The sequence below is a fragment of the Leopardus geoffroyi genome, chromosome D1 (assembly GCF_018350155.1).
Source record: "Leopardus geoffroyi isolate Oge1 chromosome D1, O.geoffroyi_Oge1_pat1.0, whole genome shotgun sequence".
Classification (NCBI taxonomy): domain Eukaryota; kingdom Metazoa; phylum Chordata; class Mammalia; order Carnivora; family Felidae; genus Leopardus; species Leopardus geoffroyi.
Window position 1 is genome coordinate 564348 of NC_059329.1, and position 12857 is coordinate 577204.

Sequence of the window (12857 nt, forward strand, 5' to 3'; positions counted from 1 at the left end):
CAGGGTCCAATTCTTATCCCATATCTTTCTGTCATTACATCACCCCAGTATTGTAGTCAAAATTTCTGTCAAAATAAGCACAGTGAAAAATATTTTTAATTAATTATTCCAAATAGGTAAGTAAACGTGGTTATAATACTTTCTTTCATTTTTCTTTGACACGTTAAGTTGAATAGTTACAAGCTAATCATAGGTGGCGTTTGCCCTTCCCGCTCCCTTTCCAAAAGAGCGGCTGCTCTATTTTAGATGTTACGTATGCTGGGTTACGTACGGGGGAATGATAGCATTCCTTTATACATTTTTGAAAACCAGTTCCCTATAAAATGCCATCACCCTTAGTAGCTGGTTAACTCCTGCTGAAGCTCTTTTCCTCTGGAGGAATGGACTAGAAGCCCATAAATTTGCCTACCAGTAGTAATCAGTTGCCTATTGAGAAATAGATAGGACTTGGGAAAAAGTCAGAAAAGCAATTCTTTCCTTTTCCCAAAGGTATGACTAAATACTAAGATGATGTAAAGAGGGAGTCAGTTTAAATTTTAATATTCAAACTCTCTATAATTAGACTGTGAGATTTTAAGGACAGAGGGCTTTTATTGTAATTCATTACATGGTGCTTGGTCATCACCCAAATTCTTCTTAAATTGATGGACACAAGTCATATCAGCTAAATGCAAAGACTCCGATCTAAAAATCTTCAGTAGTTATCTATAAAAATGTAAATTGTTTTTTTTCATTTTATTTTCTTCTCATCAGGACAAGTGCCCTCCTTCATTCCTATCCCCTGTTGCCCCAACCCTCACCCTCACTTCCCCTCTGGTGACCCCCAGTGTGTTCTGTGTAGTTCAGAGTGTGGTTCTTGGCAAAAACCTACATTCTTTTAAATTATTTTCCTCACTCGGGGCGCCTGGGTGGCGCAGTCGGTTAAGCGTCCGACTTCAGCCAGGTCACGATCTCGCGGTCCATGACTTCGAGCCCTGCGTCAGGCTCTGGGCTGATGGCTCGGAGCCTGGAGCCTGTTTCCGATTCTGTGTCTCCCTCTCTCTCTGCCCCTCCCCCATTCATGCTCTGTCTCTCTCTGTCCCAAAAATAAAATAAAAAAAAAAAAAAAAAAAAAAAAACGTTGAAAAAAAATTTATTTTCCTCACTAAAGATTTGATTCTCTTTTTATCTAGTCATTATACAATGCGACTTTAGTTTTCACCCTACTTCTCCCCCCCAAAAAAGATGAAAGCTTTATATAGATTGGATATTCTAAAGGAATGATAAATTAATTATAGTGGTTACCTTTTTGAGTTCCTAGTCTGTGCCAGTTACAGTGCTAAGTGTACACTTCGTGTCTCATTTAAGCCTCACAACAAGCCTGATAAATAAGTATTTTTTAAAACCCCATTTTGCAAAAAGGAAATTGAATTGCCCAAGGTCAAAAGCTAATAAATACCAAAGTTAGCATTTCACTCCAAATACCTGTGGCTCCAAGTCCCAGGCGTTTTGTACTAAAACTGTATAATAAATGTAGGTATTAAGCAAACATCATCTTTCAGAGCCTGAGCTGATCAGGAAAAATGTAAGGAAACATAATTTCCCAACAACTTAAGCATGGAAGAGTAGCATATTAAAATGATGTTCTCATTCTCAGATGAATGAATATAATGTATGTTCATCTGGAGAAGTCAATATGTTTCTAACATTTAATCGTAGAGGTAGTTCTTCGGGGTAGTTGAGCAGGAACACTGGAAAATATAATGAATTTTAACAGTTTTAGTCCTGCTTTTTTTTTTTAATATTTTTTAATGTTTATTTATTTTTGACAGAGAGAGAGAGAGAGAGAGAGACAGAGTGCAAGAAGGTGAGGGGCAGAGAGAGAGGGAGACACAGAATCTGAAACAGGCTCCAGGCTTCAAACTGTCAGCACAGAGTCTGACGTGTAGCTCGAACCCACGAACCGTGAGATCATGACCTGAGCTGAAGTCAGACACTTAACCAACTGAGCCACCCAGGCACCCCATTTTTAGTCCTGCTTTTAATATTTCTTTTTAATTTTTCTTGACCTGGAGATCAAGTCAATGCCCTATTGACTGAGTCAGCCAGGTACTCCTTTTTAAAAAAATTTTTTATCAGGCAAGCCTGTTTTTAAAGAGATACAAATACTCAAACTGTTGTATGTTCTTCGTACGTAATCATACTCAGAAAATCCAGTACTAACAATGCTAAATACGTGGTTTGTCCAAACTATCTAAATATTAAACATTTCAAGTGAACCCTTTACTGTATGGAATTAGCAAAATGACCCATACCTCACACCATACACACAATCCCAGATGGACTATAGATATAAATAAGGAAAGTGAAACAGGAAATAACGTAGGGAATATGTTTATGACTTTAGGGTGGGCAAAGATTTATGTGAACGTAAAAAACACCATTAAGGGGAAGATTGACAAATTGTACATTAAAATTACAAATTTTTTTCATCCAAAAGCACCCGTAAGATAATGGAAAGATAAACCACAGAGAGATGTTGGCAGTGCCTAATACCAAGAAAGAGCTCATATCCAGAATATATGAAGAACTCTTATAGGTGATAAGAAAAAGACAACCCAACTGTATCAGTCAGGGTTCAACCAAAGAAGCAGGTCCAGTGAGATGTATTCACCTTTATTGCAAGGGACTGGCTTCCGTGAGTATGAGAGCTGGCAAGTTTGACAGTTTTAGGGCAGGCCAAGAGGACGGGCAAGCCAGAGCTCACAGGGATGCACTGAAAGTTGTGGTCCACAGGCTGAACTTTGTATTCTCTCAAGGAAGCCTCAGTCCTGCTTTTAAGACCTTTGAACTGATTGAATCAGACGCACACAGATTATCCAAGGTAATCCCCCTTACTTAAAGCAAATTGATTGACCTAAAACCATCTATAGAATACCTGCACAGCAACACCTACAATAGTATTTGACTGAACGATGGGACTGTAAACTAGGTGGTACATCAGAAAGACCAGCACACCCATTTTTTAAAACAAAATATTTAAATAAGATTTTCAGGGGCACCTGGGTGGCTTGGTTAAGCAGCTGACTCTTGATTTTGGCTCGGGTCGTGATCTTGTGGTTGTGAGATTGAGCCCTGTGCCAGGCTCGGTGCTGGGTGTGGAGCCTGCTTGGGATATTCCGTCTCTCTCTCTCTCAAAATAATAATAATAATAATTAATAGTAATAATATGTTTTTCATATAGGAGGATAGCCCAAAGGTCAATAAACACGATAAGATCTCAGGCTCAGTCCTCAGGAAAATCCACATTAAAACAATTAGATACAACTACGTACAGCAGCATGGCTGAAATTAAAAAGATCCAATACTAAGTGTTGGCAAAGATGTGACACACCTAGAAACTCTCATATCTGCTAAAGTTAAATTCAATTAACCTTGAACAACACAGATTTGAACTGCACCGGCCCACTTACAAGAGGATGTCTGCAGCACGGGACTGTAAATGTATTTTCTCTTATGATTTTCGTATCGTTTTCTTTTCTGTAGTTGACTTTACTGTGAGAATACAGCATCTAATATGTATGACTTACAAGATACGTGTTCATCTAGTGTTTCTGTTATCAATGAGACTTCTTTGTTAGCAGGAGGCTCTTAGTTCAGTTGTGAGGGAGCCAAACATTGCAGAGTTTTGGCCACACAGAGGTCTGAGTTGTTCAAGGGTCAACTGTGATGGGCATGTCCTATAACCCCACAATTCCAGTCTGACAGAAAAAGACATGTCCACGAGCTGTATAGCCAGGGCCTGAAATTACCTCAGAAGTCCTTCAACACTGATATAGAAAGAAAATGAAATCACATCACTCATTCCATGAAACACCACAATGAATGAAAATCAGGGAGCCACTGCTAGGAAACAGTAACATAGATGAGTCTCACACCACAATACTGTGCCAAAGACGCCAGTCACAAAAACACACATTCCATTTCTATCAGGTTTATATTCATCTTCTATCAAGAACAAGCAAGTCTCTGGTGGGGGGCGGTATGTGAAAACAGGGAAGGAGGGACACTTTCTCAGTGCTGGTTTTACTTCTTTTTGATTTGGATGGCTGTGCAATGTGGGTGTTTATATGGGATCTGTATGCCCATAATTTGTACACATTTCTACAGGCAGTTTTACTTGCATTTCTTAAAAAGCCAAATGATGTCAGCATATAAATCCTTTGAAATAGGATTTCAAACAGGATGCATTTTTTTTTCCTTTTCCAGGTAGTATCAAGAATATCTTCAAAGAATAAGAAATGTGATTACTAGAAAGAACCAAAGATACAATTGAGTTTAACTCCTACATTTTATGGATAAGGACATTGATACACATTATAAGTGAAATTATAGTTTGAGATAACATAGATAGATTAAAGCAGAGGCAGGATTTTGTATTACAGCCCTAGTGTTCTTACCTTACAGTACATCTAGTTTTCATGAGGTCAGAAGTTTTTTTTAAATGTTTGTTTATTTTTGAGACAGAGCGAAAGACAGAGTGCAAGTGGGGGCAGGGCAGAGAGAGAGGAAAACAAAGAATCCAAAGTGGGCTCCAGGCTCTGAGCTGTCAGCACAGAGCCCGACGCAGGGCTCAAACTCACAAACCGTAAGATCATGACCTAAGCCAAAGTCGGACGCTTAACCAACTGAGCCACTCAGGTGCCCATGATGAGATCAGAAATTTTTTTTTTTAATGTTTATTTTTGAGAGAGAGAGACAGAGCGTGATCAGGGAGAGGGAGACACAGAATCCGAAGGAGGCTCCAGGCTCTGAGCTGTCAGCACAGTGCCTGCTGTGGGGCTCGAACTCACAAAACATGAGATCATGACCTGAGCCGAAGTCAGACGCTCAACTGACAGCCACCCAGGCACCCTGAGATCAGAAATTTAATCAGAGACCCTGAAGCAAATTATTCTAGGTAAGGATTAGATAGTGTGCTGGTCACTATTCCAGGCACTTTACATATGGAGACACATTTAATTCTCACAATAACTCTATGAGGTAAATAATATAACTTCCATTTTATAAAAGAGGAAACTGAGGCAGACAGAGGGCTAATAACTTGTGTAAGGGACATTGCTAGGCTAAATGGCATAGTCAGGATTAAAATGGAGGCATTCTGTCTCTAGCATCTATGCTCTTAACTACTTAGCTATTATGCTTGTTTAAAAAAAAAAAAAAAAAAAAAAGCCACAACTCAGGGGCCTGGGTGGCTCAGTCAGTTAAACTTTAGACTCTTAATTTCGGCTCAGGTCATGACCTCACAGTTCCTGGGTTCAAGCCCTGTGTCAGGCTCTGCACTGACAGCACAGAGCCTGCTTGGGATTCTCTTTCTCCCCCTATCTCCTATCCCTCCCTCCCTCTCTCTCTCTCAAAAAATTAATGAACTTTTAAAAAATAAATAAAATGCCTTAAAAGGCATAATTCTATGGAACTTTTAACTAACCTTATTGTGGTAATCATTTTGCAGTATATGTGTATATGCAATCATCAAATTGTATGCCTTAAATTTACATAATTTATATATCAATGCCATGTCAATGAAGCTGGAAAATCAAAAACTAATTTTTATTGTATTTTTTACTTCAATTCCAGTATAGTTAACATACAGTGTTATGTTAGTTTCAAGTGTACTATATAGTGATTCAGCCATTCCATACATTACTCAGTGTTAATCACGTTAAGTGCTGCTTCATTATTAGCGTATAGAAATGCAACAGACTTCTGCATATTAATTTTGTATCCCGCGACCTTACAGAATTAATTTATCAGGACTAGTAGTTTTTTGGTGGAGTCTTTATGACTTTCTATGTATATAATATGTCATCTGCAAACACTGAAAATACTACTCCTTCCTTACTGATTTGGATGCCTTTTATTTCTTTTTGTTGTCTAATTGCTGTGACTAGGGCTTCCAGTACTCTGTGGAAGGCTGTCCATTTTCCATCGCTTTTCTTGTACCTGACCTCGGGAAAATCTCTTTTCTGTCATTGTGTATGATGTTGCTGTGGGTTGTTCATACATGGCCTTTATTAGTTTCTATCCTTTCTCTTGTTGATGGTGATGTATCACAGTGATTGATTTGCGAATATTGAACCACCCTTGCATCCTGGGAATAAATCCCACTCGATCCCGGTGAATGATTTTTTTAATGTATTGTTGGATTCAGTTTGCTAATATTTTGTTAAGGAATTTTGAATCTGTGTTCATCAGAGATATTGGCTTATAGTTCTCTTTATTTTTTCAGTACCTTTTTCTGGTATTGGTTTCAGGGTAATGCTGGCCTCATAGAATGAATTTGGAAGTTTTCCTTCCTCTTCTATTTTTTGGAATAGTTTGAGAAGAATAGTTATTAACTCTTTAAATGTTTAGAAGAATTCACCTATGAAGCTATCTAGTCCAGCTATTGTTTGTTGGAAGTTTTCTGATTACTGATACCATTTCATTGCTGATAATGTGTCTGTTCAAACTTTCTATTTTTTCCTGCTTCAGCTTTGGTAGGTTATATGTTTCTAGGAATTTATCCTCTTCTTTTAGGTTGTCCAATTTATTGACATAATAATTTTTCATACTATTTTACAGTCATTTGTATTTCTGTGGTTTCTGTAGTTATTTCTCCTTGTCCATTTCTGACTTTGGTTTATTTGAATCTTCTTTTCCTTTTTATTTATGAGCCTGGCTAGAAGTTTATCAATTTTATTGATTTTTTCAAAGAACCAGATCCTGGCTTCATTGATCTGTCCTATTGTTTTTATTGTTTTTATGCCATTTATTTCTGCTCTAATCTTCATTATTTCCTTCTTTCTGCTGTTTGGGGGTTTTGTTTGTTCTTTTTCTAGCTCCTATAGTTGTAAGGTTAGGTTGTTTATTTGAGATTTTTCTCACTTCTTGAGGTAGGCCTGTACTACTATAAACTCGCCCCTTAAAACCACTTCTGCTGCATCCCAAAGATTTTAGATAGTTGTGTTTTCATTTTCATTGGTCTCCATGTAATTTTTTATTTACTCTTTGATTTCTTGGTTCACCCATTCATTGTTTAGTATTTGTGTTCTTTCCAGAGTTTTTCTTCTGATTGATTTCTAATTTCCTAGGGTTGTGGTCAGAAAAGATGCATGGTATGATTTCAGTCTTTTTTAATTTGTTGAGTCTTGTTTTATGGCCCAATAGGTTATCTACACTGAGAACGTTCCATGTGGACTTGAAAAAAATGTGTATTCTGTTTTAGGATGAAATTTTCTGAATACACTGTTAAATCCATCTGATCCCGTGGATCATTCAAAGCCACTGTTTCCTTGTGATATTCTGTTTGGTGTAAGTGAGGTTTTAAAGTCCTATGATTATTGTATTACTATCGATTGGTTCCTTTATGTTTGTTATTAACTGTTTTAGGTATTGGGGTGCTTCCATGTTGGATGCATACATATTTACAATTGTTAAATCTTCTTGTTGGATTGTTTCCTTTATGATTATACAGTGTCATTCTTTGTCTCTTGTTACAACCTTTGTTTTAAAGTCCAGTTTGTCCATGTAAGTATTGCTACTCTCGGCTTTCTTTTTACTTTCATTTGTATGGTAAATGTTTTCCATCCCTTCACTTTCAATTCTCAGATGTCTTTAGGTCTGAAAGGAGTATCTTGCAGGCATATAGATATAGATATATCTAGCAAGCATATAGATGAGTCTTGTTTTTTTTTTTTTTTTTTATCCACTCTGTCTCCCTGTTTATTTTGATTGGAGCATTTAGTCCATTTACACTCAAAGTAATTATTGATAGGTATGTAGTTACTGCCATTTTGTTAATTGTTTTATGGGTTTTTTGCAGTTCTTCTGCGTTCCTTTCTTGCTCTCTTCACCCACAGTTTGCTGGCTTTTTTTAGCAATATACTTGGATTCCTTTCTCTTAATTCTTTGCGTATCTGTAACTGGTTTATAATTTATGGTTACCATTAGGTTCGTATCTAACAAATTCTGCATATAGCAGTCTATATTGAGTTGATTGTCACTTAAGTTTCAACCCATTTTTCTCACTCCTCTGCCCTCCACATTTTAGGTATATGGTGTCATACTTTACATCCTTTTATTTTATGAATCCCATGACTGATTTTTTACAGATATACTTATTTTTACTGCTTTTGTGCTTCCTATTTTACTTACTCCTACTTATGGTATTTCCTCTCTGTTCAAAGAGTCCCTGTAACATTTTCTTGTAGGGCTGGTTTCATGGTAATTAAGTCCTTTAACTTTTGTTTGTCTGGAAAACTCTTTATTTCTCCTTCTATTCTGAATGATAGCCTTCCTGGATAGAGTATTGTTGGTTGCAGGTTTTTCCTTTCAGCACTCTGAATATATCCTTTCACTCCTTTCTGGCCTGCCAAGTTTCTGCTGAAAAATCAGCTGATAGACCTTTGGGATTTCCCTTGTATGTAACTGTCTTCTTTTCTCTTGCTGGTTTTAAAATTCTCTGTCTCTACTTTTTGCCATTTTAATTACTATGTGTCTTGGTGTGGACCTCCTTGGGTTGGTTTTGTTGGGGACTCTCTTTGCCTCCCGGATCTGGATTTGTTTTTCCTTCCCCAGCTTCGGGAAATTTTCAGCTACTATATTCTTCAAACAAATTTTCCGTCCCCTTTTCTTTCTCTTCTCCTGAGATCCCTATAATGCAAATGTTACTATGCTTGATGGTGTCACTGAGTTCCCTGAGTCTATTTTCATTTATTATTATTTTTCCTTCTCTCTGTCTCTTGTTCACTTTCACTGCTTTCCATTCCTCTGTCCTTCAGGTTGCTGATTCATTCTTCTGCTTCCTCTACTATTCCTTCCATCCAGTGTGTTTTTAATTTCATTTCTTCAGTTCTTCGTGGATTGGCTCTTTTTTGTTTTCTATCTCTTTGTTAAGGGTCTTACCAAAGTCTTCCACTCTTTGCTTGAGTCTCATGAGTATCTTTATGACCATTACTTTAAATTATCTGTCAGGGGGCACCTGGGTGGCGCAGTCAGTTAAGCGTCCGACTTCAGCCAGGTCACGATCTCGCGGTCCGTGAGTTCGAGCCCCACGTCGGGCTCTGGGCTGATGGCTCAGAGCCTGGAGCCTGTTTCCGATTCTGTGTCTCCCTCTCTCTCTGGCCCTCCCCCGTTCATGCTCTGTCTCTCTCTGTCCCAAAAATAAATAAACGTTGAAAAAAAAAAAAAAGTACCTTTAAAATAAATTATCTGTCAGAAAAATTACTTATCTCTGTTTTGCTTAGCTCTCGTACTGTGAATTTTTCCTGCTCTTCAACTCAGAACATATTCCTCTGTCTCCTCATCTTGTCTGTGTGTCTGTTTCTGTGTGTTAGGAAAGTCAGCTCCATCTCCTGCTCTTGAAAGTAGTGTCCTTATGAAGGAGAGAACTTTCCATGTCCTGCCGTGCTGTCCCCTGTTCCCCAGAACCTGGCCCTTCAGGGGCCTGTCCTGTATGTGATGTGCACCCTCCTGTGGTGGCTGAGCTCCCTCTGCCTTAAGTCCAGTCGTCCGCACAGGGTGTCTTTGCCTGTTGTGGGCAGGGTTTTGTCCCTGGGCTGTTTGTGGGCCAGTCTGGGGCCACCTTGGGTTTGAGTGGAGTCAGAGCAGGGGTTCGCCAGAGATGCAGTAGCACCGGCCTTATGCTTGTTGCTCCCTGAGAAGTTTGTTGGTGAGCAGGGCCTGCCGTCAGACCAGATGTCTGCCCCCCACCCCCACCCACTACCGCAGCCAGTTGGGACCGGTGTGTGTGGTTGTCTTCCCCTCCCCCTGGGGCGGGACTCATTTCGGAGTGGCCCTGGCCCTCGTCGGGGCTGCTTGCGCCCCGCCAGGCTTGCAGCCCCGGTTTGGATGAGCTCTGCACCCCAGGGGAACACGGAGGCAGGGCAGGCAGTATTAGCAAGGTTTGCAGTAGTGCTGTGCAGAAGGGGACCTGTAGCTGCCAGGACAGAGGCAGGCCGGGCTGGGGGGACTGGATCCCCAGCAGCACACAGGGCAGAACACAGGGTTAGGAAGGTTTGCGGAGTCTGCTGAGGGAGGAGACCTGGAATCAAGGCCTGGCTGGCGGAGCTGGGAGCAAGTCAGGTAGTGAGTGTAGGCCCTGTGCTGGTCCCCTCAGGTGGCCATGTGTTTTGCTGGGGGCAGGGGGAGGGGGAAGCAGGGGACTCCTGGAGGGAATCCCTCCCTCCCCCCTGGAGGGATACTGGGAGTGATCCCTGCCCCTCAGCACTTGCCCTGAGATGACTAAACACATCTCCATCCTGTGTGCCCAAGGTGTTTTTCAAATTGCTACCTATGCTGTCTCTTTAAGGGTGCAGACTCCGTTTCCTCCCACCTTCCCAAATCTCTGAGCCCACTGATTGTAAGAACTCACAAAATTCGGCCCCCTCTGGTTTTCAAAGTCAAACAGTACAGGGAGTCATCTTGCCCATGCAGGGTCCCAATGCGCCTCTGTTTCTCTCCCTTGACTCTCTCCCTCCCAGGGGCGCCTCAGGGTTCCATTTAGCTCCTGACGGCACCTCTGCCTCTCCTGCCCTCTTCCTCGTGGCTGATTCTCAACGTTCAACTGTGGAGACCGTTCTGCCAGCCTTAAGGTCATTTTCCGGGTTATTGATGCTGATGTGGGTGTTCTCTAGTTGTATCCAGGGGACTAGCAAGGTGAGCTTAGGGTCATCCTGCTCTGCCACCTTCCCCAGAAGTCTCAGAAAATAGAAGTTAACTTACCTAACTTTTTAGAATCGAATATCCACAGATTTTTCAGTGATGTACATTAAAAAAAATTTTTTTAATGTTTATTTTTGAGGGAGAGAGAGAGAGAGTACAAGCTGGGGAGGGGCAGAGAGAGAGGGAGACACAGAAACTGAATTAGGCTCCAGTCTACGAGCTGTCAGCACAGAGCCTGACGCGGGGCTCAAACCCACGAACCGAACCGTGAGATTGTGACCTGAGCCAAAGTCGGAGGCCCAGCTAACTGAGCCACCCAGGCACCCCGGTACATTTTTTAAAAGTACATTGATCTATATACAATTTGTAGAAGGCGTAAGAAAGTTATTAATGAAACAGAGGATGGAGTTAAGATTTAAATCATCTTTTCCTTTTTTCTTTTTTTTCCAGGAATCTACATCTTATTTTTATTTCTTACTTCAACAACAAACAGAAAATTTAAGCAAGGTATATTTTATAACACTAATAAAGGATAGAAGTTTTAAAAATAAATGTCATAAAAGAAGTATAGGACCTTAACAGGGAACATCAAAAAATTTTAAGGGAAAACACTTAAGACCCAATACATAGAAAAACAATCCTTAATTACTTTCTTTAGTGTCATTTATCTGTTCCTCTAGCTCCATCATTTCCTGGAACTGGAATTTACATCTTAAGCCTTGGTAGATTCAAGTTAAATATTTTTAGCTAGTTTACGTCGCAGGTGGTATTATCTACTTTATATTGAATCACAGCAGGAAACATTTCTGGTTATCTCAGCATGAGTGAGGCTAAGAATAACCACTGAATTGGGGTGATTGACTTGATTGGAATGGTCTTCAGATTGTTATTACTTATCATTGATAATAAAATTTTTTATGGTCATTATAACATTTATAACAAAAGTAAAGAATCTAACAACAGTTCCCTTTTCCCATTGACATTGTAATCTATTTCTTTTGCTAATACAAATATACTTCAACTTCAATTGGACTTTTTCATATCATATATTTAATCAAATCATCTTTTCTAACTGAAGTGGTAAATCAGACTAATAAAGTTCAGTTTGGCAAATATAACTGTAAAGTCGTGGCAATTTTTACAGTTTTTCCTATTGTGAAATATATCTTAGAAGAGAAATGTATATAAAAAAAAGGAATATACAGTACAAAGTAAAGACTAATAATAAAAAAAGAACTCTGTACCCACTACTCAGTTTTAGAAACAGAAACTTACTGGGGCTCCTGGGTGGCTCAGTTGGTTGAGCGTCTGACTTCGGCTCAGGTCATGATCTCACAGTTCGTGGGTTCAGTACCCACGTCGGGCTCTGTGCTGACAGCTCAGAGCCTGGAGCCTGCTTCAAGTTCTGTCTTTCTCTCTCTTTCTCTGCCCCTCACCCATTCATGCTCTCTGTTTCCCTCTCAAAAATGAATAAACATTAAAAAAGAAAGAGAAAGAAACTTACTGGTATTGCTGAGATCGCATAAGCCCCTCCCCAGCTGTATCTCCTTCATCTATTACACACTAGACCACTATATAGGATGGTGTTAATTGTTCCATGCTTTTTTTTTTTTTTTTAATGTTTGTTTATTTTTGAGAGAGACAGAGAGACAGAGTGCGAGGGGGGAAGGGGCAGAGAGAGAGGGAGGCACAGAATCTGAAGTGGGTTCCAGGCTCTGATCTGTCAGCAACAGAGCCCAATGCGGTGTTTGAACTCACGAATGGTGAGATCATGACCTGATGACCTGATGATGACCGGATGCTTAGCCGACTGAGCCACCCAGGTGCCCCTGTTCCATGCTTTTCTTTATCATTTTACCGCTTGTAAATTTATCTCAACATATTTTCTGCCTAGTTCTGTAATTTATGTAAATTAAGCCATTTCATCTGATTCTGTGATTTGATATTTTCAGTTTTATTTTTTAGATCCATTATTATTAATTTAGGCATACTTCATTCATGTTCATTACTGTATTACATTTCATTGTATGAATGCACAAAGGTTTTTCATTCTTCTGTCATTGGGCTTTGGGGTTGCTTCCAGTTTCTTGCTTGAATCAATAATGCTTCTGGGAATAGTTTGGTATGCCTGCTGGTACACACGTTGCTGGGTCATAGGGTTGTGTATTTTTTTT

General features: G+C 39.8%; 1 protein-coding gene across 6 annotated transcripts in view; it reads left to right on the forward strand.

The window, feature by feature from the left end:
• Nucleotides 1-12857, forward strand: part of CEP126 (centrosomal protein 126) — a 102574-nt gene that overhangs the window by 61119 nt on the left and 28598 nt on the right. The gene's annotated exons all lie outside the window — the stretch shown is intronic.